The sequence below is a fragment of the Camelus dromedarius genome, chromosome 33 (assembly GCF_036321535.1).
Source record: "Camelus dromedarius isolate mCamDro1 chromosome 33, mCamDro1.pat, whole genome shotgun sequence".
NCBI classification, from domain to species: Eukaryota; Metazoa; Chordata; class Mammalia; order Artiodactyla; family Camelidae; genus Camelus; species Camelus dromedarius.
Window position 1 is genome coordinate 5,541,612 of NC_087468.1, and position 24,142 is coordinate 5,565,753.

The 24,142-nt window shown below is 45.0% G+C and overlaps 1 non-coding gene across 1 annotated transcript; it reads right to left on the reverse strand.

Annotated features, from left to right (window-relative positions):
• Positions 1-21,431: 21,431 nt before the first annotated feature.
• LOC116149577 (small nucleolar RNA SNORA11) lies at positions 21,432-21,562 on the reverse strand. Its single transcript, XR_004133197.1, has one exon. It is a non-coding gene; the product is annotated as a small nucleolar RNA SNORA11 (small nucleolar RNA).
• Positions 21,563-24,142: the final 2,580 nt, after the last annotated feature.

The following is a 24,142-nucleotide window of genomic DNA, read 5'->3' on the forward strand; positions in this document are numbered from 1 at the left end:
AAAGCTGGACTGTAGAAGAAAGAAGACAGTCATCTTTGCCCTATTGTTACGGATAGATGGTCTTAGCTCCCGCCTTTTATCAATGTTTTTGATCCTTACCACACCAAGCACATCACACACACACACACTTACATCTGTTCAGTAAATGTAATCATACGTAAGTATGACTTCTTATTTTAAGATGGAGAAAAACTAAAAGACAGAAAGCCTTCGACAAAGCTTGGCACACACATATTGTATATGTGTGGCGTCTACCTCCGTGTACGTTCACAGTACTCCTCAGGGATTTCTTTTTTATTTTGAAAATCTTTACCTTTATTATATTCATAGTTTTTTCGTTCCTGGGGTACTTTACTTTCTGTGCTGGAAACATTTCCTTCTGTAGAGCCTGCTTGCGGGGAACAGAGGAGCAGAGTTCTTCCCTGATGAACGTGTCGAGTTGCCCTTCTCCCGAGGTCTGTGACGAATGAGGGAAAATTGGGAGAAGGGATTTATAACTTCTTGTTTCGGTTGTGAGCTTAGCAATTGGAGTCCTATGGACAACTTGTAGTTTACCCATTTGAAGGTTTTCATTGTTTAGTGATGAAAAGATTCTGTAAGCATCTTCTGTTGGAGACTGAGGGATTCAGGCGGAGGACACAGTCCCCGTGGTCCACGGGGAGCTCGAGCCGGGCGGGGAGGGCGGCGTCTGGGCCCCCGAACGGGGCGGCACGAGGTTCCCTCAAGGTAACTGGGCAGGCATCAGTCATCTGGGGGGACGTGCAGCCGGGAAAGTGTCCCCGCGGTGGAGGCCGGCATCCAGGAAGGAGTCCCCGCACAGAAGGCGACAGAGAATTGCAGGAAGAGGTCACACGAGCACGGAGCAGAGAGGAGGGCGTACTTAGGAAGTTGCAAATATTCACGTTTTTATTTTATTTACTTGTACAGAACTTAGTGTGTTTCAGGCCTTGTGCTAAGAGTTTTATAAGCCTGAATTCATTGCAGGTCCTTTAACGTATGTTTAGAACTGGGGGTTGGCGAGTTAACCTACAAGCCCAGCCCAGCTGAGCATCCACTCCGGTAAATACGGTTTTATCAGAAGCTCTTGCGCTCGCTGATTCGTGCCTTCGCTACGGCTGCTTCCACGTGCAAGCGTGAGTGCTGAGAACGGCAACGGAGCCCCCCCGCCCACGGCGTCTGAGACCCGCGTCATCGGCCCGTCCTACGAAGCGTGTGCCAAGCCCTGGCGTCGCTTGAGGGGAGACAGGCGGCGCTGGAGGGAGGGCCGAGGTTCCGAGGTCGGCAGCTCGAGGAAGGAGATCCGCTGACCGCACAGGAGAGCTTCTCGTGAGTTTAACTGCACCCCAAACAAGCCTGATGAACAGCGGCCCTCGGAGACGGCTCAGGAGGGGCCCTGAGTGACCCCAGCAACACCCCCGTTCGCGGTCCACCCCGCTCTGTGTCAAGCGGGAAACGCCCAGGAAGCTGCGTGTCTGCATCTGCCCCTGGCGTCGATCGCCTTCTGAGCAGCAGGCAGACAGTTCCGTACTCCCAGCCCAGTCGCACAATGGATAAAATATCCTCGGTAAAAAGACAGATCTTAAATATGTCTCTCAGCATCAGTGGTATCCAATATCTCACGCAAAGATCCTGTTCATGCATAGAATCTCATAGTAGGTCCCAGGTCCTTACTAATCCCTTGACCTAGGGGAAGTTACATAACCTCTTTGAGCCCTCCTTTCTTCATCTTACTTCAAAATAATGAAAAAAAAATTGAAATATGAAGTTTCGAGGATTCAATGAGATAATAAATGCATAGCCTTTGGTATAGAGTTTAGTATACCATAGGAGCTCAATAAAGAATTTTTGTTGTTATGGAAAGCACAAAGCTTTGGAGACCTCTCTACATATCTCTTTAAAGCTATTTTCTTGCAATCCGTTATTTTTGTTTGTTTGTTTGTTTTTGAAGAACAGCTTATAGTTGGAAGTCAGCACAATTTACGTCACCTTCAAGCCCTACCGAGTGAACGGCTGTGAGACTGAACGCACGGTAACAGCACAGACGATGCTTATTGGGTTTCTTAGCTCAGATGATATTTATTGGATTTTTTTTTTTTCAAAATTAACCTGGCACAAGGCAGAAATCATCTGTCTGAGAAGAGGTCTGATTTCAGTGAAGTCTGGAAATACTATCAGAGGAAATTGATATCTGGATTTGTTTTCAATTTTCCAGACTCTAAAAACGGGCAAGAGTGAGCGTGTGTGACAACTGCGATGCCGAGAAAGACAAGGGATGATGGGACCAGCACCAGGAGCTGCTCCCCCAGTCACGCTCCTGTCCCCCTGGTCCTAACTGGGAGAGCGGAGCCCGCCCTCCGTCTGGGTTCCGATCCGCCCAGAAAGCAGCTCCGTCCCAGGTGTCCAGGCTTCCTGCTTGCTCCGGAGACATCAGATCCTCGCCTCACTGGTCCCCACGTGGATTCTGAGATGTTCTTCGTCAGCTCTGGTGTTTGGTTTTCAGTCTTGGCTTCCCTGAAGACAGGCCTGGCCCCTCCTGTCACGGCGACTGCCTGGCTTGAGGGTCAGGGATGTCTGTGTCTTCCTCATCCTTCCTTGCGGCAGGAGTCTCTGGAGGTGGCCCTTTTGCCTAGACATATTTGAAACATCACCTTAGAATTTGTTAGAAATGCAAATTCTACATGCACCGCCCTTCCCCAGTAACCTTCTAAGTCAGAAACTCTGACTAAAGCCAGCAGCAGACTGAAAAGTCCCCGAGGTGTGGGCAGGTGTGGCCAAACGGTCTCTCTTCCTCTTGCAGGGAGGGTGTTCAAATCTTATTCTATTTCCTCCTCTCTCTGCTTTAAAACTGTTAATAGACTTTTCTTTTTAGAGCATATTAGGTTTATAGAAAAATTGAGCAGGTACTACAGACGGTTACCACACCCCCCTTCCCGGCACCCAGTGTCCCCGTGACTGTCTCTCCTCAATGCGGTGGGTTTGTTAAGAGCTGAGCAACCGACATCCGTATGTTATTGTTAACTGAAGTCCATAATTCACACTGGGGCTCACTCTGTTGTGCGGTTCTGTGGGTTTGGCAAATGCACAGTGTCACATAGCCTTTGACACAGTGTTAGACAGAACGCAGAACTTAATTTTAAGTAAATTAGCATTCTGAGACCACAAGGTTTCCCCAGGGAAAATGAATTAGACAAGTGAAGTCCTTAATCACCATTGAATGCTTTGAGGAACAAAATCCAGTACAGGAAATAAGGCAGTTTATGGATTTAGAACAGTTTACTCCCCAAAGAGACAGTATGAAAACCCACTGCATTTATAAAGCTCAAATTTACTAATTAAAACTAGGCTGGAAGCAAGTAATATTATTTAACTGACTAATTTACACTAAAATTCTAACAAAATAATGGTCTTGGATTGCCCAACTTGACTGAAGACTAAATTTTGAGTTAACTTAGCCTGTGAAGAAATCAGATCCTTTTTGAAAACAAGCATTTTGATGTTAATTCTGAAACCTTATTTACAAGAATCTTCACATTAAATACCGTGACCTTACAAGCACCTCTAATTGCTTTTAAAGTTGATGAATGATCAACAGGATATAATCTTGAGGATTCTAATTTTTCTGGCTACGTGTTCAGATTGTTTTGTTTGTTGGGGGGAGAAGAAAAAAGGTATCAGGGGGCCCTCTGCTGGTGAACCCAGGTAAGAAGAGAAAACAGGTTAAGATTTGGGAAGGATAAAATGACATTTTTTGGAGCCTTCCAACCTCCACGTCCACCTTCTCCACACCCAGGCCTTTGAAAACATTACAGGACGTTCTTCTGTGCAGCACAGGGAATTATATTCAGTATCTTGTCATAACTTTTAATGGAAAAGAACATGAAAATGAATATATGTGTGTGTATGTATGACTGAGACATGATGCCGTGCACCAGAAATTGACACAATGTTGTAACTGACTACATTTCAATAAAAAATACCACAGGATCAGGATTCAGAGACTTGAGTCTCACATTTAAGGTCTGAAGGACAGAAAGCTGAGACTGGGTAAGAGGGCACAGCTATTACAGCCGGATTCTTTTCAGCTTTATTGAAATATAATAGACAAAATTATAATATATTTAAAGTACACAATGTGGTTATTTAATACATGTATGCATTGTGAAAGGATTTCCACCAGCAAGTTAATTAACGTATCCGTCACCTCATCCACGTATGTTTTGTTAAACTGGTGAGAACATTTAAGTTCCCCTCTCTTAGTAAATTTCAGCTATACAGTGTTATCAACTGTAGTCACTGTGTTATGCCTAACGTGTAAGCCTTAGGACTTACTCATCTTATAACTGAACGTGTGTGCCCTTCCACCAGCCTCTCTGTACTTCCCTAACCCCCTGCCTTGGCACCACCAATTTACTCTCTGTTTCTATGAGTTCAACTCCTTTTTTCTTTTCTTTTCTTTTTTTTTTTTTTTAAGATTTCACATGTAAGTGATAACTGTGCAGTATTGATGTTTTCCTGTCTGGCTTATTTCACTTAGCACAATGCCCTTCCGTTTCTTCCATGTTGTCACAAAGGTTGACAGGATTTTTTCTTTTTTAAGGATGAATAGTGTTCCATTTTATGTAAAGACCACATTTCCTTTATCTGCTCATCTGTCGACAGACACTTAGGCTGTTCACGTAGCTTGGGCTCTGTGAGTCGTACTGAAGTGAACATGGGGATACAGAGACCTCCCTGGGATCATGACTCATATCCCTGGTGGGGTGCAGGGTCCCCTGGGGGGTCCGTTTTTCATTTCTTGAGGGGCCTCCATGTTGCTCTCCATGGAGGCTGCGCAGTTTACACTCCCACCAACAGGGTACGGGCTTCTCTTTCTCCACGTCCTCGACGGTTTCCTAATTGTTTCTGTTCCTTTCTTCCTCTCCCCTCTTTTCATTTGTGATTTGAAAGCATCGATGTGGCATGCTTTGATTTCTTACTCTTTCTCCTTGTGTATCTACTGTAAGTTTTTGCTTTGCAGCTACTATGAGGCTTACATAAAATAGCTTATAACAGTCTATTTTAAGCTGATCTTAACTTTGATGGCACACAAAATCTCTACATTCTGAGGGGAGGGCACAGCTCAGGGGCAGAGCGCGTGCTTGGCATGCACGAGGTCCTGGGTTCCATCCCCAGTACCGCCATTAAAGTAAATAAACCTAATGACTTCTTCCCTCAAAACAAAAACAAACAAACAAAAAAGCTCTACATTTTTACACTCACCCATTTTATGTTTTTGATGTCACCATTTACATAATTTTATATTGTGTACCCATCAACAAATTAGCATAGCTATTTGTAATACCTTTGTCTTTTAAACTTTATGTAAGATTTACTCACTATTACAATATTAGAGTATTCTGAACTTAGCTACATATTTACCATTAATAGTGAGTTTTATGCCCAAATGTTAAGCATCAGATAAGATCCCAGGCTCTCTTAGTACCAGTGTCAGCAGCTCATTGTGATTTTAACACATCACTTAGCATCTCTGGGTCGGTGTTTTCTCATTTATAAGAAATGAGTTAGAAGGCTTAGCAGTTTTCTAGGTTTTAAAATGCTGCAAAATCTATTTTTTTAATTTTTTAAAAGTTAAGATATATGTTTATTGAAAACCATGTTTATATCACTGGAAGCTTCTATATTAAAGGACCAGTGTCTCTCTGCTCAGAGCCAGCTGGAAGTGCCACCTGTTCCTTTACTAAGATGGAATGACCAAGAAGACCCCAAGCTCAGACTTGTGAACAGGAAGGGGTCCACTCCATCCTTGCCCAGAGCGCACCCACTGCATCCTCTGAGAACAGACACCACTAGTGGAGGCAGATCTTACGGATCTGTTGCTCTACACCCTGCTAGACGGAGTTTTCCTTGGCAACTGCTGTGTGAGAAGATGCCCGCCTCCTTCCTGTCCATCTTTCAGTTTCTACTCATCCCTTCTGAATCCTTTTTCCAAAAAAACCTATGTTAGTAACTGGACCCTCATCTGTGCAGGTGATCCCCCATGCAGGTAGCTGGACCCCCACCTGTGCAGGTTATCCCCAGACACTTAGGAATCAACTTGGATTTGTTCTCTTCCTTGTATCCACATCCAGGTTGTCAGCAAACCTGGTTGCTTCTCTGCCCATAAAGCGTCTCGCTTTTACTCACCCATCCCCTTCTCACACCACGGGTCTCCTCTGAGCCACCACCAGGCCACTGAGTTACTGAACACACTTCTTATCTGGCCTCTGCTTCCACAGCTGCCCTCCCCCACAGCCAGAGTGCTCGTCTAAAGCACATAGGATTTTGTCCCTCCCCTGTTTAAGCTCCTTCAGTCCTTTCCACAGACTTAAAACCCAAACCCCACGTGGCCCTTACTTTTCTAGTTCACCGTAACCCACCTCACCTGACTCTGAGCCCTGCAGCCGCACCTCCCTCCCCTCCCCTGGGGCGTGGCCTGGGGTGCCGAGTCCCAGCCTCTCCCCTTGCTGGGCCGCTCCCCTAACCTGGCTCTCCACCTCGCTGTGCCTTCTGGGCTCACCTCACTCAGGAAGCCGCCTGGGACCAGACCCTCCACGCTGCCCCACTTTGTTTGCATTCCTCCCCCCCAATTTAAAGTTTGAGATTTGCAAATGTTAACCACTGTGTGTAAAAATAGATAAAAAAACAAATTTCTGTACAGCACAGGGAACTATATTCAATATCTTGTAATAACCTTTAATGAAAAAGAATATGAAAAACAATATATGTATGTATATGCATGGCTGGGACACTGTGCTGTGCACCAGAAATTGACACACTGTAACTGATGGTACTTCAATTTAAAAAAAAATGAAGTTTTAACAGGATGAATTGCTTGTGTTTCTTCTGTTTTGTTGCCTTTGACTCACTAGAGGGAGGTAGAGGAAAAGGTTTCAGAGAAGCTAAGCCAGAAATCACACGGAAAAGCCGTCGATGTGGTGTTCTGCCGCTTTCTAAAAACAACTTGGGTCAAAATGTCAAATCTAATGATGCAGCAAATTAAGACACTTGTTTTTCTGCGCTCTCATCTTGATGACAAACTTATTATGGATATTTCAGTCAGTTCATTCTTTGGCTAGGAATTGATTGCTGATTGAATAGGATGTCTTCAGTTTCTATGTCAATTAGAGGCATTCACAAATAATACATCTATTTTTTCCCTGCTATTTCTTCACTTGATTTTCACTGGAAATATTCTCATGAAATCATTTCCTTGTTAGTTTTCCAAATTTCTCTTATTTGTAGACAGCAGAAGCATCTTAAAAGTTTTGAAGGTGGCACTCGGCCAACTTCAGTTATTGGGAATCAGAACATAAATATGGTTTCTGCGCACTCATGATATTTAATAATATGGTGACCTGCCAGTCACACGGCTCCCCCCATCTCTTCTGGGGATTGAGTGACAGCGTATTTTGAAAGGAAAGGTCACTTCGTCTGACCATAAAGGCTGACCTCTGGGATTTGAGTGCCTTGTGATATTTACCAAACTTGTCAATCCTTCCCTCTCTGTGAAGTGCACGTGTGCAAATGAAAATAGTAGGGTGTTTCTGTTACTTTAAAACATTCCACAAATGAATAGCAATGACTATACTCTCAGTCCAAGTGTAGCAACACAGCTGACCTTAGCAAGATTCTTTTTTTTCCTTATTGAAGTATAGTCGGTTTACAACGTGTCAGTTTCTGGTTACAGCATCATGTTGATTCTTAAGGAGGTGATACTTCCCTTCCTCTCCCCTCAAAGGGCAGAGCACACCGCCCCCTCTGTCTCTGAGCCTCTCTCGGATTCTGGCAGCTCCATCTTTGCCCTCCTCAGTAAAAGCATTTCAGCCTTCATTGCACTGGAGTCATTTAGACGTATTTGTTCGAATTCTGCATTGTAAGCAGCAGAAGGGTCAATAGTTAGATATAAGATAAATGCCCATTTCACTAATTTTGAAATTTTCTTCTCTGGTTCCTTTAATCAGGGACCCCTCCTTCGCACATTCCCAGGGCCATGTCCCGATGCAGAGTCCCAGTTCCTAGGATACTGACCACACGTACGACACCCAGATGGTTCCTCTCACAGGAGGGGTACCCCTGCCCTGGGTCTATCTAGGTTTCTCCTAAAACCCTCTTGTTCTGTGCTCCATCCTCTCGGGAACCAGCGCGTCGCCTGGTCACTGATGCACGCTGAGGTGTGAGTGATGCATCGTGCTTTGACATACGAATTTGTGGAGGGTTTGTATGTGGTGGGATATTTCTGGATATACATGTGTTTTTAACCAGAGGGCTTCAACTTTAAAGGCAACATTTTGGGCACTGGGACCAGCCACTGAGAAAGGTTCTTTGAGCTGAATTTCGGAGCCTGCCCTGGTGTTCTCTCTGCACCCAGACTCAGGTGGGGTCCTTTAGCTGAGCACCTCTCACTCCAGGATCACAGAAATGAGTCATTCTGGGTGAAGTGATGTCTTCTTTCTTCCCACACCTGGGCACTGGCAAACCCTTACTGGTCTGTTGCAGACGTTGGCCAAAACCTACAGAAGAAACCAAGACTGGCCCTTGAGAGAGAGGTTCGTTCTGATTTCCCTGGGGTGGTGAGGCATACACACCTGGGGGTTGAATTTGAACTCTCTGCTGACAGGTGTGTTTAAAGGATGATTGTGGTGAAGTGAATACAGCGCCTGCCCCCTGCCCTGCAGCTTTTAAAAGGTGAAGGAGAGGATTGTGGCAAAGAGGACAATGTCCTTCCCCTGGGGTGAGGGTCCTCCCCTGGGGTGAGGGTCCTTCCCCTGGGGTGAGGGTCCTCCCCTGGGGTGAGGGTCCTCCTCTGAGGTGAGTCTCCTTCCCCTGGGGTGAGGCTCCTTCCCCTGGGGTGAGGGTCCCTGCCAGGAAGGTGAATGTAGAAGGTAAAGTGTGGCAGTAGTGTCACCGCCTCCTGTTAATTACAGAACAACCGCATTTCATTTTCGTTCTGAACGGCGTACTGTTCCTCTGTCATTAAATATGTATGTTCCATAAAACGCGGATTAGCGCCGGGCTTTGCTGGTGATCAGTGAGTTGCAGGCTTTCCAAGCTGACCTAAATTATTCGTGTTGGTTTTATGACCTGGAAAGCAAATGTATGCATTCCAAAGACTCTTGCTAAGATGTTTTAAATTATTCTACTGGAATAGGGAACAAATCCTTACATGTCAACTCTGGGAAAAAACAAAAAGCAAGCCCGTTATGCTGCAGAGATGAGTGAGCCGTTAATTCAGATAAGAATTTGCATCCTGGTGCACACAGCTGCCACCGCTCACCCAGGACGTGCTGCCTGTCCGGCTGGACTCCTGTTGTCCCAGACACTGTGACTTGTTGAAGGCTGGATGGCTTAATGAGTTGTTATCATTCTCTCTTTTTTTTTAATCTGTTCAATGTTTAATTAAAAAATTTTCCAGTATCTTTATTTTGTTACTCAAACATTCAGGCTTCATCTGTTATATCAAAGTTTACCTGATTAGAACATCAGGTAAACTAGTACACATTATCAGGCAAACTTTTAAAAAATTTAGAGTTATTTTCATTAAGTTCAAATGTCTATTTAAGATCTAGTTACTACACATAGTTTGAGGCTGAATATACATCCTATCAAGTATATGTACATTTTCAAGTTGTTAGCATTCTTAATAATAAATTGGGGTTTATTCAAAATATAAGTAAACCAATTGGTTCTGTGCCGAAAGGATATATGGAATCTTGAAAATATATGGCTTTCATTGAGGGAAAAAATGGCATGTGAACAGACAACAAATGATAATAATTCACAGAATCATAAAATGTGGTTAAACCTGGCACTCTGAGTTAATTTTAAAAACTAGTCAATGTGATCACTATTTTATTTTTATGAGCTCATAGAAGAAAATGTGTTTTGTTTGCTAGAAAGTTTGTGGTTTTATGGGCGATGTCTAGGTTTATCAAAATGTAAAATAAAATGTGCTGGAAAGAGCCCGCTTTCTCTCCTCATGATAAGCTAAAACTCAAATGTGGAACGCAGCTGAAGATTAAAAACACCATCTGCTGTATGGAATTGTACCAAGTCAAAGGCGTGCGTCATTGCTGGGGGTGCTGCCTGAGAGCAATCTTAGAACATAATTTCAGGACTTTTATTAAGCTAATGAATTTTTTATTTCTGAGTAACAGACAGAGTGAGTTCACATTCGTGCAGGATACATGTCTTCTACAGATGTATTAGCTTATTCATATTTAATGACGTTCGTCTCTTCATAACTTCCTTTACTGTTTATGTGTAATTAACATTGGCATAAAGCTTTGCATTTACAAGACAGTTTCAAAATATATGACCACATTTCATCATCACAACAACTTTAGAGGCAGCAGTCACCAGCCCAGTTTTACAGATGAGGAAGCAGTAACTCGGAGAGGTTACATTTCTTCTCCAAACTCCAGTGGAGTAGTAAGTGGCGAGGCGGGACACAAATCACAATTCAGGTCCCTGCTTTCAGCTCTGGTGTCCTGAACCCCCCAAAGGTCACCTGCCATTTAGACCCTTCCCATCGGGAGAGGCACATGGTGACGTCTGCACCTGCCTTTCAACTCAAGGACCATTCATAGATTTACAGGCAGCCCACACATCCTTACTTTTCTCCTTCCACATCTAGTTAAAATTACGTCCTTGCTATTGAGGGGAAATATCAAATTAGTGCAATATCTCCACTTTGAAATTTTGACCCGCTAGTTCCAGTCACCACCCGCACTCAGCTCTGGTGGCTCTGCCCCTCGTGGACACAGCTGTGCACCTACGGTCTCCTCTGCTAGAAGGTAAACTCCTTGAGGGCAAACCCTATATTACCACACCTGTCCCCGTACTCAGCGGCTTCTTCTACAGTCGATGTCCAAAAAATGATCGTCAATGACAACACTTAAAAGGCGGAAGCAGATCTTACTCTCTGGGCGCCAAGCTATATGGAGCTCCCTTCTATTTGAGTGAATCTAAGGTTTTATGGCAAACATACAAGAAATTTGAAGTCAGTGAAACTAAATCATGGAAAGTAGTTTCCTTTTACTGGATCTCACATCTCATATAAAGTTTATGTTAATGAGATTGCAGTTGAAGAAGGTTTTGAAGATCTACTTTCCTTATCTGTTTCATGGGCTGAGAAGTTAGCCTTAGATACTTGACTAGTGGAACTGGCACAGCTCACAGTGCCTGGTGAGAGGCAGAGACCTCCCCACACAGGTGTCGTCCTCATCAGACCCCAGCAGAACTCCTGGTTAGAATGCGTCACCTGGGAGTTTCACTCAGAGTCAAAAGGAAAAACAAAAATGTAACAGAGAATTCTCATCCAATGAGCTGCAAGTTCAGAGCAACCTGAACACAGTGTTCAAGAAATATGCTTCCACTGCTGGTGGGAATGTGGTTTGGTACAGCCACTATGGAAAAACAATATGGAAATTCCTCAAAAAACTAAAAATAGATTAACCCTATGATCCAGCAATACCACTCCTGGGCATATATCCAGAGGGAACTCTAATTTGAAAAGATACATGCACCCCAATGTTCACAGCAGCACTGTTTACGATAGCCAAGACACGGAAGCAACCTAAATGTCCATTGACAGATGACTGGGTAAAGAAGCTGTGGTATATTTATACAACGGAATACTACTCAGCCATAAAAAAGAATAAAATAATACCACTTGCAGCAACATGGATGAACCTGGAGATCATAAATGTAAGCGAAGTAAGTCAGGAAGGGAAAGAAAAATACCATATGAAATCACTTATATGTGGAATCTAAAAAAAAGATAAACAAACTCATCTACAAAACAGAAACAGACTCACAGACACAGAAGTTTGTTAACTTTTGGTTACCAAGAGGGAAAGGCGTGGGAAGGGATAAATTGGGAGTTTGAGATGTGCAGATACGAACTACTGTATATAAAATAGATAAACAAAAAATTCATACTGTGCAGCACAGGGAACTATATTCAGTATCTTGTCGTAACCTATAATGAAAAAGAATATGAAAAGGAACCTATGTATGTATACGTATGACTGAAAGGTTATGCTGTGCACCAGAAATTGACACAACATTGTGAACTGACTACACTTCAATTAAAGAAAGGAATGTGTTTCAATTACTCAAAATGTGGAAGGTGGAACTTGAATCCACAAGGAAACCATGACATGGTAGGAGGTAACGCTGCAGCTGGACTTGGAAGAGAGCTGGCATACGTGAGGACGGCTCCTCTGGCTCCAGGTAGGGTGTCCCTTGAGAGAAGGGAGGACAAAGGTGTCCACACGGGACAGGCCTGGGGGAAGGGGTCAGTTCTTCTCAGGAAGGGAAAGCACGAGTAGAGGGGCCCAGGTCGCAGCTCTGCCACCCGGACCCGCCCTGGAACCTCCCCCCTGCAGCAGCCTTGCTCCCGGACGCTGCTCATCCCACGGAGATCACACCAGCTCCACGGACAGGTTTACTGGGGGGGCCTGGGGAGTCGCGGTTCCCACCCCACCCTGGGGTGAGCCAATCACAGGGGACACTGGGCCAAGTTGGGGGGACATGCTGGGTCATCACCCCAGGAGGGTCAGTGTCGGCGTCTGGTGGACAGAGGCCAGGGACGCCCTCCAGTGACCACGCAGACCCCATAACAAGGCAGCTGCAGTCCCAAGCGCCAGTCATGCTGAGACGGAGAAGCCCTGCTCTTGACCCAGTAGGACTGCAAATATTATCCTATTAATAGGGCACTGTGGCCCGTCTCGGTGCTGCAGCCGCGGTGTCGCCGGTGGGCCAGGAGGTAGAGGGACTTGCTCGGAGGGACAGCGTCAGGAGGTACTGGGAACACGTTTCCTGTCTCACTTTGTGGAGAAATGAAGGATTCTGCCCAAATCCAATAAAACCCCAAAGGATAAAACTGAAACTCTTAGTTTTAGGAGATCAAATTATATTGAGATCTGAAAACTGTAATATAATTTTTACAATAACAATAATACACAAAGAGTATAAACATTGTGAGAAGGTGCACAGGTGCACAGGAGGGAGGTGCTTCATAGCACAGAAGTTAGTAAATGCAAATCAAATATGATCTGTCAGGAAACGGAGACATATTCCACAGCTTTCTTGTGTTAATCAGCAAGTGCACTGAAAGCAGAATTTATTGAAATACTGGGGCTGTTTGAGTTTCTTAACGATGTGAATATACTATTTCTAATTAATAAACCGATTTTAAAACCAACTGTTAGCAAGAGTGAGTTGTGAATAGAAACGGACCCATCTTTCTGGAGGGCGTTTCGGTGATACGTGTCAAAAGCCTGTGCGACGCTGAGATCAGCTGACCCAGTGACTCTGCTTTGAAGTATTTATCCTGAGGAAATAATTAGAGATGCAAAGATAGCTTTATATTCAAGAATATTAATTGAAGTTATTTTTTATGTGTAATAGTTAAAATAGTAGTAGTTGACATATCAGAGTACAAATTGGCCAAATGAAATGTGGAGCATCCAGGCGAAGGAACACAGGGTTCTGTTAACACTGATGTTATCAAGTCTTATTCAGACACACACACAACAGTGATCATAATATAAGGGTACATGGGAGAAGGCTTTTTCAAAAATGTGCTCCCAGTTATGTTAAATATGTATGATTATCAGAAAGGCACCTCTACACATAGAAAATAAATTCACGGTTACCAGTGGGAGGGGGTGGGAGGGGGTAAATTGGGAATTTGAGATTTGCAGATACTATGTATAAAATAAACGACAGGTTTCTACTGTCTAGCACTGGGAACTATGTTCAGCATCTTAGTGACCTAGAATGAGAAAGAATATGAGAAGGAATATATGTGTGCATATGTATGACTGAGACATGACGCTGTAGACCAGAAATTGACGCAACACTGTAAACTGACTACACTTCGATTTAAAAAAAGGCAGCTCTCCACGGAGAAAAAAATGTGACAATGAATATATATGTTCATGTATGACTGAAAAAATTGTGCTCTGCACTGGAATTTGAGACAACATTGTAAAATGATTATAAATCAATAAAAATGTTAAAAATAAAAAGGCACCTCTTACTGCTTTTCACACCCAACTACTTTAGGGCAAAACGGGCTTAACTGTTAGATTTTCTGATAAAAACTTTGCTCTAGGAAGAGTTAACATGAGGATCATGTTGATTCTTCTAAAAGCCTTTACAGAATATTGTTAAGTAAAGAAAATGTACATTATCCCAGAACATGTGGATTTTGATTATAATTTTGTAAAAAAAAACCCCAAACAGTCCATTGGTTAAAGATAGAATAGATCAGGTTATGTGGAGGGGGGTAGGTGTCTGTAAAAAACACTTCACAATATTAACAGAATGTGCTGGTGGGTCTTGGAGCAGTGGGTGCTGCTGGATTTCTTCTTGATTTGTATTCCAAATTCTCCACAGAGGGAAAAAAAAAGTCTTTTGTGAGTATCTGTTTTTTTCCCACCAAAAATTCCCTTTCTGGTAACTACCTTCGTTTTCCAGTAGGAAGTCACCTGGTCCTCCACTCACAGGCCTTGTGACTTGGCAAAGTGTCTCGGCCACAATCTGAGGGTGGAGCATGGGACCTGGACACTGTGGTCCTCTGGCCATAAGGACGGGTGGATGGAGAGGTACATGTAGGTGAGACTTGGAGATTTCTAAACGGGACACTTTCCTGCCTTGGACATGAACTTGGAAGGATGTAAGACCCAGAGCTTCTGTCTCAGAATCTCCAACAGCCAGAGAGAAAGCGGATCATGGAGGGGACCCCCAGGGAGAGAGGAGCTCTGGGCTCTGCCCAGTCTCTCTGGACTTTCCAGTTACGTGAATGAGCTGACACCGAAGGAACTTGGGGTGGGGTCTTCAGTCATTTGCACCCAAAATGACCCTATTAGCTTTGTATAAGGTTTAAAAAATTTTTTTTTATTCCTATCTTTGATGGGGAGTTTATCTTGGAAGTTGCATTCCTGTGGTCATAAATCTCTGAAAAGAATTGTAAAATTCATTTTGGGGAATGATTTATTGTATTGGGGCTATTTTTCTCCTTCAGTTGTGTAAAAACCGAGGTGCTCACTCATTCTGATTAAATAGAATACTTAAATTCGTGGTGATTCATTATATCTCTGTAATAGTCTCCAAATATACCTTCCTTGAGAAAACAAATGCGATATAAATGGATTTTCTCTCTCATTCAGTCCAGGTCTTCCCTCCCAAAGCAGGAAGGCAGGATCCAATGTTCCATCAACTCAGGCCGAAAAGTGGGGAAAGGCACTTTTGAGCAGAAGTTTCTCGCCCCGTCCCCCTTGATGACAAAAATGCCAACGTAAACCGGGGCAAACTTGAGAACTACCACATCAAAAGCTGGCTTCAGTAATTTTGGGGGAAAACAGTGAAGATTCCGTCCACTTCGGGGCTGTCTATTCTCCACTTGCTTGGATGCAGGACAGGACCGCTGGCTAGGTCGGTGCGAGGCTGACCACTGAGTTAACCCACTCGGGCCGTATCAACACGGACGCTGAGCCCCAGGAAACCCACCTTGGCATGAACTCCCAGGCCTGTTGGGTGTCAGCAAGTGGGGTTAGCCAGTGAGACGAAGATGGGAACCGACCTGTCCAAGAGATTCCAGATCTGTCACCTCCGGTACATGTCTGTTTTTGACAATCCTTGGGGACGATGTCCTCGTGTCCATTGGTGTGGGTTTTAGCTTTCCCACTGTGAATCAAAGAGATTTTGATCCCCTGGAAATTTTGCCTTCTTGCTTAATACCATCGGAATTTTCCAGTATTTCTTAGGGAAAGCCACGTGCCTGGCTCCCTTCCTCCCTCCGCTTTCTCCCACTTGGCTCCGGGCTTTTGGAATTACCGAGGGGTTCAGGCTTAGGAGACATAAACGGGGGCACCCGGGGGTGTGGAGGAATTGGGCCTTCTGGGGGCTGTTTTGATTGGGCTGAGCTAGAAGCCGAATCTGATTATAAAAAGAAGTTAGTTCTTTAAGAACCTAATGATCCTCCTTTTCACGCCCGAGTCATCCCGCCTGACGGAGGCTCCCTGGTGGATGGGACAGGATTCTGCTGGTTCCCAGTGTGGTTCTGCTTGGTTTTCACCTCAGGCTATGTCACTCCTGCTGCGGATGGAACTGTTTCTCTCTGTCTCTCTGCTCAGTTTCAGCTGCACTGAACACAATGATGCTAATTGACCCATTTCAGAGCAATCTGGGACATGACACACATGAACAAGTAAAAATTAAGCCAAGTAGAGCTCAGGGCCCAGAAAAAGCAGCCATAGCCACTTGTAAACAACTGAGGAAATATATGTATATATATTGAATTATATACATAAATTTTGTATGAATTATATATATGTAAATGAATAAACGATATAAAACAATTAATATGTGGAACACTGTGCAATTAAAACAATTAAGATGTCACTTGGCCACATGGAGCCTTGGGCCTCGATGACAACGTCGTGGCAGGTAGCGCAGACAGTTCCCAGCGTGGGGCTGGCTGTGACAGCTTTCGGTCTCGGCCGTCCTGATGGGGGTGACAACAGCAGTGGAGATGCAGGTAGTAATGACGAGCTTTTGTGTTAATTTTCGGTCACCCCTTCGTCATTTTTACTTCCCCTGTGAGCCCTCCGGGAGCTTCCGTCGGGCTGTTTCCCTGCACAGTGACCCGGAATGAATCAGCCAAACTTTCAGGATAATGTCCACCATTTTCAAGCTTTTTGCAAATATAAGGTACTTGAGAGTGTATTTTCCCTAGCTGGTATGAGAGATAAAAAATTTAAATTTATCAGAGCATCAGATTGTTTGAACATGAATACATAAATTTTTAAAGGCTAGAGAAATACAAACGAGAGTTGATATGACCTGAATTTTTCCCTGGACGCTGAGCACGGCTTACACTTCAGCTGGGCATCGGGGGATCCTCGTACTTCGCAGTCACACTTAATGCTGCTGGAACCCGCATGGAGGTGGCTCAGATGTCCCAGGGCAGCCGGTTAGACCGCCTCCTTCTGAGCTGAGCAGCTCCAGCAGGCGAGCGAAGGGCAGGTGGGCTCTCCGCTGCGAGTATCGTGGGCTACTAACTTGGAAAGAAAAATACGATGAAAAATAAAAGAGACAAATGAGAAATTTGCTTTAATTGGGAACTAATGGACTGAAGAGACAGAATCTTTTCTGAATCCTGATTAAAACATATTCCTAGGCACATTTTGCCTTTTTGTGGAATTTGATCTAGAAATGAGGAGAGAGTGCACAGTAAGTCATTGCTAGAGTTGGCCTCAGTCCCACCAGGAATGGAAGGTTCAAAGGGAAAACCCTGGCAGGGACACCGGGGGGCCCTGCCTTAGAGAGCGCATCCCTCTCGATGCCTGGTCTCTCCCCCTGGGCTTTGTTCGGAAATGCAGTCATTACTGAAAAGAACCAACTCAGAACATATTCGTCTGCAACGAACAGTAAGCATTTACAGAATTATGTATTTGTAAAACCTATCTTGTATTGAAGAAGCAGTATGATATGATTCAGAAATAATCGTTGAAAGTAAGACACCTTGATCAAGCAATGAACAATAAATCATCCCATTTTAACTGAATATGTAGATTTTAATAGAATCATGTGCTCCCCACAAAATGGAAGGTATAATAAGACGAACGTCAACCTGCCTTCCAGTTGTTTATGGTCCAGCAGGAAGGACACGCCTGGGACAGGGAGTCACAAGTACATTGTTTGGCTAAGTCAGTGACCTCCTGAGAGGCGGCCCACATCGGGCAGGATGGGGGGCTAGGCTGTCAGAGTGCACAGGAGCGACTCTTCCTGAAGAGAGTGCTTTGCCTCTGCCCGCGGGTGCTGCACGGCCAGTCTGCACCCTTAGCCCCGTGTGCAGGGGTGGCCTGGCTGGCCCAGATTCCTGGCACCGACGACTGCAGAATAAGGAGACACCTGTGGTCGATGCGGGTGGGGGTAGCTTCGTGGATTGCAGTTGGGTGGATATTCAGAGAGACTTGAAATATTGCAGGGTTTGGGGTCCTTGGTAGTGCCAGGTATTCTGCATCTGTTCTGGAGCTGCGAGGACCCCCCCCTCCACCCGTCCCCATTTCCAACATCACCACAAACAGAGAGACAATGATCATTTGCCCCAAACTCTACAAGGTTCTTCTGAACAAGCAGAGTTTTAACTACACTTTGAGTTTTGACCTTCATTTTATCCAGAGGGGTTCCTCCTTTGTGCTTTCTCTGAGGACACATTGTAAAGGAGACACTGCTGCTGGCCTTCGGCTGCTCTTGGCATCCAGAGTCAGGAGCAACATCTAAATTTCCTGGGATCTAGAAACAGGAAGGTTGTCAGAACAAGCTTCTGGGCAAGTAGATGTCTGCATAATTCGAGGTGTCATGCTGTATAAAACAGGGGAGAAAGCCACACTGATCACGTTGGGGAGAATTCCCGCTGACACAAACCGTAAATTCCTAGAGATATTTTGGTAAGGCATTTCCTAACAAAAGGGAGAGAAAGAGAACAAAAAAAAAAAAAAAAAAAAAAAAGAAAAGAAAAGAAAAGAAAAGGAATAAATATCGAATAATTATTTTAAGTCGGGGAAAAAAAACCCAACGCAAGAATCTCTTAGGACAGGTGCAGAAATTATGTTTCCACTGACGCACATGAAATGCTTGAGTCTTTTGTTTGCGTTAATAAACAAAATTAGTTATTTTTCAGCTTTTGCATTTATCCACCTGTGACACTGAAGATAGGTTCACCTGTTGTCAAATACCCATTTTCAGAACACAAGAGCTGACAAAAATGTGAATGTGAACTATGAGACCGAATCTCTGTGGATATCAGAGTAATGTAGGATTAAGGCTTACCATTGACTTCATCTCTGCAGAGCAAGGTGCAGCTTGGAGAGAAAATAAAATGGCAGATGGAAGAGATATTTAATCTCATGCAAAGGAACACAGGTCTTCACGTCATTTCTGAATGATGCTGGAGGGTAATTAGGTCTAATTGTTTATTTAATATTTATTTTTAATGGAGGTGCTGGGGATGGAGCCCAGGACCTTGTACATGCTAAGCACACACTCTACCACTGATCTATGTCCTCCCCACTTATTATAATTTTTTAAATAAAGATGGCATCTCAGAGGCTGACACCAAAGAAGACAGGGGAACAGTGGATTAGGGAACCGCTGCCGCCGAGCAGGACATTTAAGAGGCGTTCCTTGTCCTGAAGAGCAGGTGGATGAAGGATTCCAGCCGGACAGAGCAGTCCACTGCACCACGGCCATCAGGGCAGGGGGGCCAGGTTAACACTCATCACACGAATCGTGACAGTAACAAAACTGACAATGACAGAACACCGGCAGTGGCAGCTTTGAACAGGGGCTCACGTGTGCTGCGAGCCTGACTACCTCGCTTCTTCTCTTCAGATCACCCCTGTGAGAGGAGAGCTGTTGCTAATCTGCAAGGCACAGGTCAGGAAACTGCAATTCAGAGAGACTAACTAACTCACGCAGTCAGCCCCAGCTACGTGAGCTGCAGGGCTCAGGGCAAAATGGAAAGTTGGGGCCCTTTGTTTAAAATTATTTGGAATTTCAACATGGTGACAGCAGAGAACTAGGCCAAGGGGGGCCCTTCCGAGGTGGCCCGGGCCCGGGCCCCACGTCCACAGAGCCGCACGGCATCCGGCCACGCCGGTCAGTGTAAGAGGCAGGCCTTGCAGCCAAGGCTGGCCGACTCCAAGCTAATCTTGTCAAACTGACCTTTTACCAAAAATGTGACGTGCTCCATGGTTTGTCAGTATGAAAGAGAGATTTCCTGGCACTCTCTGTCACTCTGGAAAAGTCTTCAAAACCTCAGCCTCTTCTGGATTCCATATATAGGTTAGGTCCCCCCTCGGGGACCTAACCCTACCCGGGGTAGGAAACTGGGAAGGCTGCCTGATGGGAGCTCTCCATTCGAAAATGAATTAAGAACTCTGTGACTTCCAGCTGCGGCCGTGAAATCCGGGCTTCCACGCCTGAAACGGGCATGTGAGAAAAATCAGGCTGCGTCCACGTTTGATGCTGATTTGAGCTGACACCAGCCACCACCGGTGCTCTGTGCGAGCCTTCTGAGCGTTTATTGCTGTTTCTCCTTTCCAGCCTCGAACAGACGGGACTCCCGTGAAAGCACCAGACAGCAGCATTAAAGCCCGCTTCCTCACGCCCGCCTCTACTCAGCCTTGTATTCAGGGACTATCAGGTTTTTCCTTCCTTTTTTTTTGTGATCAGCCTTCACCCAAGCACCGCTGTGCTCCTGTTACAGCTTTTAAATTAATTTCTCCACCGTCATCAGCTTTGAGATGAACACTGCTTCTCCAACACCTGGTCTGGCTTTAAAAATTATTTGCCATCTGGACAAATACTGAGTAATGATAACAACTTAATGGCAGGACACGACACAGTTTGTTAAGAGACTTGATGGTCTCCTCAGAGTTAGGCAGCATTAAATGAAGCTCTGCCGTTAACTTAGTGGATGCGCCCCCTTTACCGACCGTAGGACACGATGGTGCCTGGGGAGGGGAGGCAGAGCATCTCGGCCGCCTGGACCCGTCACCATGGGGATGATGCAGGCTGCCTTTTGTCACCGGATGACAGGACCACGTCCCTGAGCTCTGATTGAGACGCGGTGAGCGTCGCCTGTCCTTCCACAGCGCAACCCCCAGTCACTGATAATACCCAGCAGGGCTCCCCACTCCTGGTGGGGATGTTCATCTTTTATTTTTATTTTTGAGGTTAATTTGTGCTTTTATTTGCTGGTGTAACTTAACTACAGTGGCCTGCAAGCTTTTTTGACCTAAAAATACATTTTACATCACAATCTAACAAACACACACATACATGACATGTATACATGTTGCATATGTGTATATCTGAAACCAAAGTTTTGCCAAAAATGCCTGCCCTAACACAGAGACTTTTCTTGGGAGCAGTTTTAGGTTTACAACAAAATCGACAGGAAGGTGCAGAAATTTCCCACACACCCCATCTCCACACACGTGCACAGTCATTATTTTTATTTACAGATTGCTACCTTTTTTTTCTAACTAAGGGTGAAAGTACATTGACACATCATAATCACCAAAGTCCACAGTCCATTAGTTTGGACAAAGGCATCCATCATTTAATGTCATACAAAGTATTTTCTCTGCCCTAAAAACCTTCTGCACTCCAGAATGCACATGAGATCTTTCTTTTTCCCCTTGAAAAGAGGTTCAGAGCCTTTATGTCTGTAAAACCCCTCATGGCCCACCCATGCGTGGACCGGACAGGCTCCAGGTGGCAATTCCCCCATTAAATACTTCAGCTTTTCTTCCAATATTGAGCCCTGCCCGGCTGGTCCAGCCCAGCAGCCATGCGGAGGTGCGGGGGACACGTGGAAGGTATTTGCTCACAGGACAAAGGCACCAAGTCTGGTGCCCCTTGTCACAGTGAACCCAGATTCCTGTTGAGTGTCTTGTAAACAGGAGCCGTTTCTTCAGGCCCCCTGTTCTGAGCACACCCTGGAATAACCATCTTTTAACCACGTGTTCTAAGGGCAACTGCAGGCCAGGTGCCCTGCCTGCCATTTTCCCCACTTGGATCACTTTAGAAACAGAGTACAAGGGAGTTTCCTTGTTTCTACACATCTCTGAAATGCCAGGATGTCTTTGCAATCCAGGGACGACAGCTGCTCTCCCTCCCCTGAACGCCCAGAAGCAAAGATCATCTGCCTGCTAGTCTAATGGATTCCATGATAAGCCATTTTTTTTTCTCTTGAACAGGTGCAGTGAACAAAACATAGAGGGAGAGACAGACAATGAGACACTCATCTCTGCTAAAGGCACCTGGTGATTGCTTAGTAGGTCATAGCGAGAAACAGGGAAACAGGGTGACTTGATCCTCAGGCCTCACAGAACTCCTGCTGGAGGGGTGCCACTGCAGAGCCCTCTTACTGATGCTGCTGAGGTGGGACTTGCTGATGCTTCTCTGATTCCCTTCCCTGCTGTGCCTCTGAGGGGCTACCAGTGAGCTGTAAGATAGGAGTGTACACGGAAGGGGGGCCGTCTGAACAACGCCTACGATGGGTGACTGGTCACTTACCACCAGGAAACACAGGGTAGAGACGCAGTAGTGTGGGCCAGTTGTGTGTGTGTGTGTGTGTGTGTGTGTGTGTGTGTGTGTTTGCATGCATGTGTGTGTGTGAGAGAGAGAGAGAATGGTAGGACTACTGTATGTACCAAGTTGACCGATTAGGTAATCTGAAACGTTCCTGCTGCCAAGAGCAACTCCCAAGGGCTGAAAGCACGGAGAAAAGTACCGTTAAGAGTGGTCGCTGGGTACTGAGCACGCTGCCCTGGGAGCCTTGCCAATGTCAATAACCAGGAAGTGTGCGCTCTGTGGCCATAAAGAGTAAGTCCTGTGCTCAGTCAGGGTGGGGGACTGGACTTGAGATCCTGCACTCGGTCCAGGCCTTGAGAGGGAAAACCCCCAAAGCAAGCCTCAAACACGAGCAAAGGGCTCATTGAGAAGAGACAGTGTGGAAGCTTGTTTTCATGATTTGGGTTTGGTGTGGAAAAAAAAATCCGTACTCTTTCTGAGAGTTTGTGATCACAGGTGTCCCATAGAGATGGGTTTAAAGTTTGAATTCATGTTAACTTTTGATCCCAAATGACAAATACCATAAAAGGCTGGACATCACTGAGGTACTACAAAGGCAAATACATCATTTATTTGGAGTCATCCCTTCTTAATCTGGGTGGCGCAGTATTCTTGCATATACAACCCTACTGATAATGCATTCACAGTCCAAAATTACAGAGGTGCTAAGCAAGAATCAGCAAACAACAGATGCCAAGAGCTAGTGCCCCCAGAATTTTAAGTCCTAACGAAACAAAGGAGGACCTTATAAAGCCTTCCTGGGACAGACACCTCCCTCCCCAGATACCCCACCTGCCTTTTTTCTGTCAAAAAACTTTAACTAAAGAATACATTTAATCATAGAAATGAAAAAAAGAAAGCAGAAACAAAGAAAAGCAGTCAAATAGGACAAAGCAATAATAGTTTAGTCATTAAACCAAGTCCAGGACCTTTAGTTCCTCCTCAAGGGCTGTAGATAAGGCTCGGAGCCATGTCCTTTGAGCTTGTAACTACTGGAACCCCCACCAGGTGGAAGAAGTTAACTGCACGATGACTAGACTGGAGCCAGGAAAAGAGCTGCCACAATTCTGAGAACTGGCCTCAAGAACTGGGAACAAACTGACCCTGGAACTGAAGATTAACTGTACTTAAAACAATCAGGATGACACTGACCAGACCACCAATTTCAAGATGACTGTCAGAGCTGACTGCGCTGTTCTGCATACAGACCCTCCCTCTGCCTGTGCACTCCTGAGATTCCCCTTTAAAAAATCCTGCCCCCTGATTGGCAGGGGAGTTGGCCTTTGGACATGAGTCCCCCCTCCCCCTAGGTAGCCTGCTTCTGGAATAAAGCAAACTTTCCTTTCTACCAAACACTGGCCTCTTGAGTTGGCTTTTGAGTAGCGAGCAACTGGACCTGAGTTTCAGTAACAACAAAAGTTATATAGACAGAAACTACAAAGTACATATGTTTTAAAAAAATAAATCCAACACAAATAACAACACAAGAAATGAACAAGGTACTGTAAGTCAAGATTAGGCATAACTGAGAAGAAAAGAATTATTTTGAAATTCTTCCACTGTACCTTTGTGTCTTTAACTGCATCAGTTAATCTTTTTTCTGGACTAAGTGGACTGATCTGTAAGACATTGTCTTGATTTTCCTGTCTAGGCGGAGTCTAGGCTCCCTCCCTTATTACTCTGAGAGACCAATGACGCTCTTGGCACCCACCTCCCTCTTAGGGAGAACTGACCAGGAAGGTGGCCATGAGGTCTGGTGACAGCGGGGAACATGGAACAGGCTACAATCACCCTTTCTCAGCATCAGCCTGTAGATGGACGGGCCACTGGGCATTCTGGTTTGCACCCCAACCACAAAAGGACCCACAGCAGCTTGCTGCTTTATTATTTCATATATGGATATTTCCACTTTTGGAATGTGGATTTCATTTGTAGAGATTAGCAC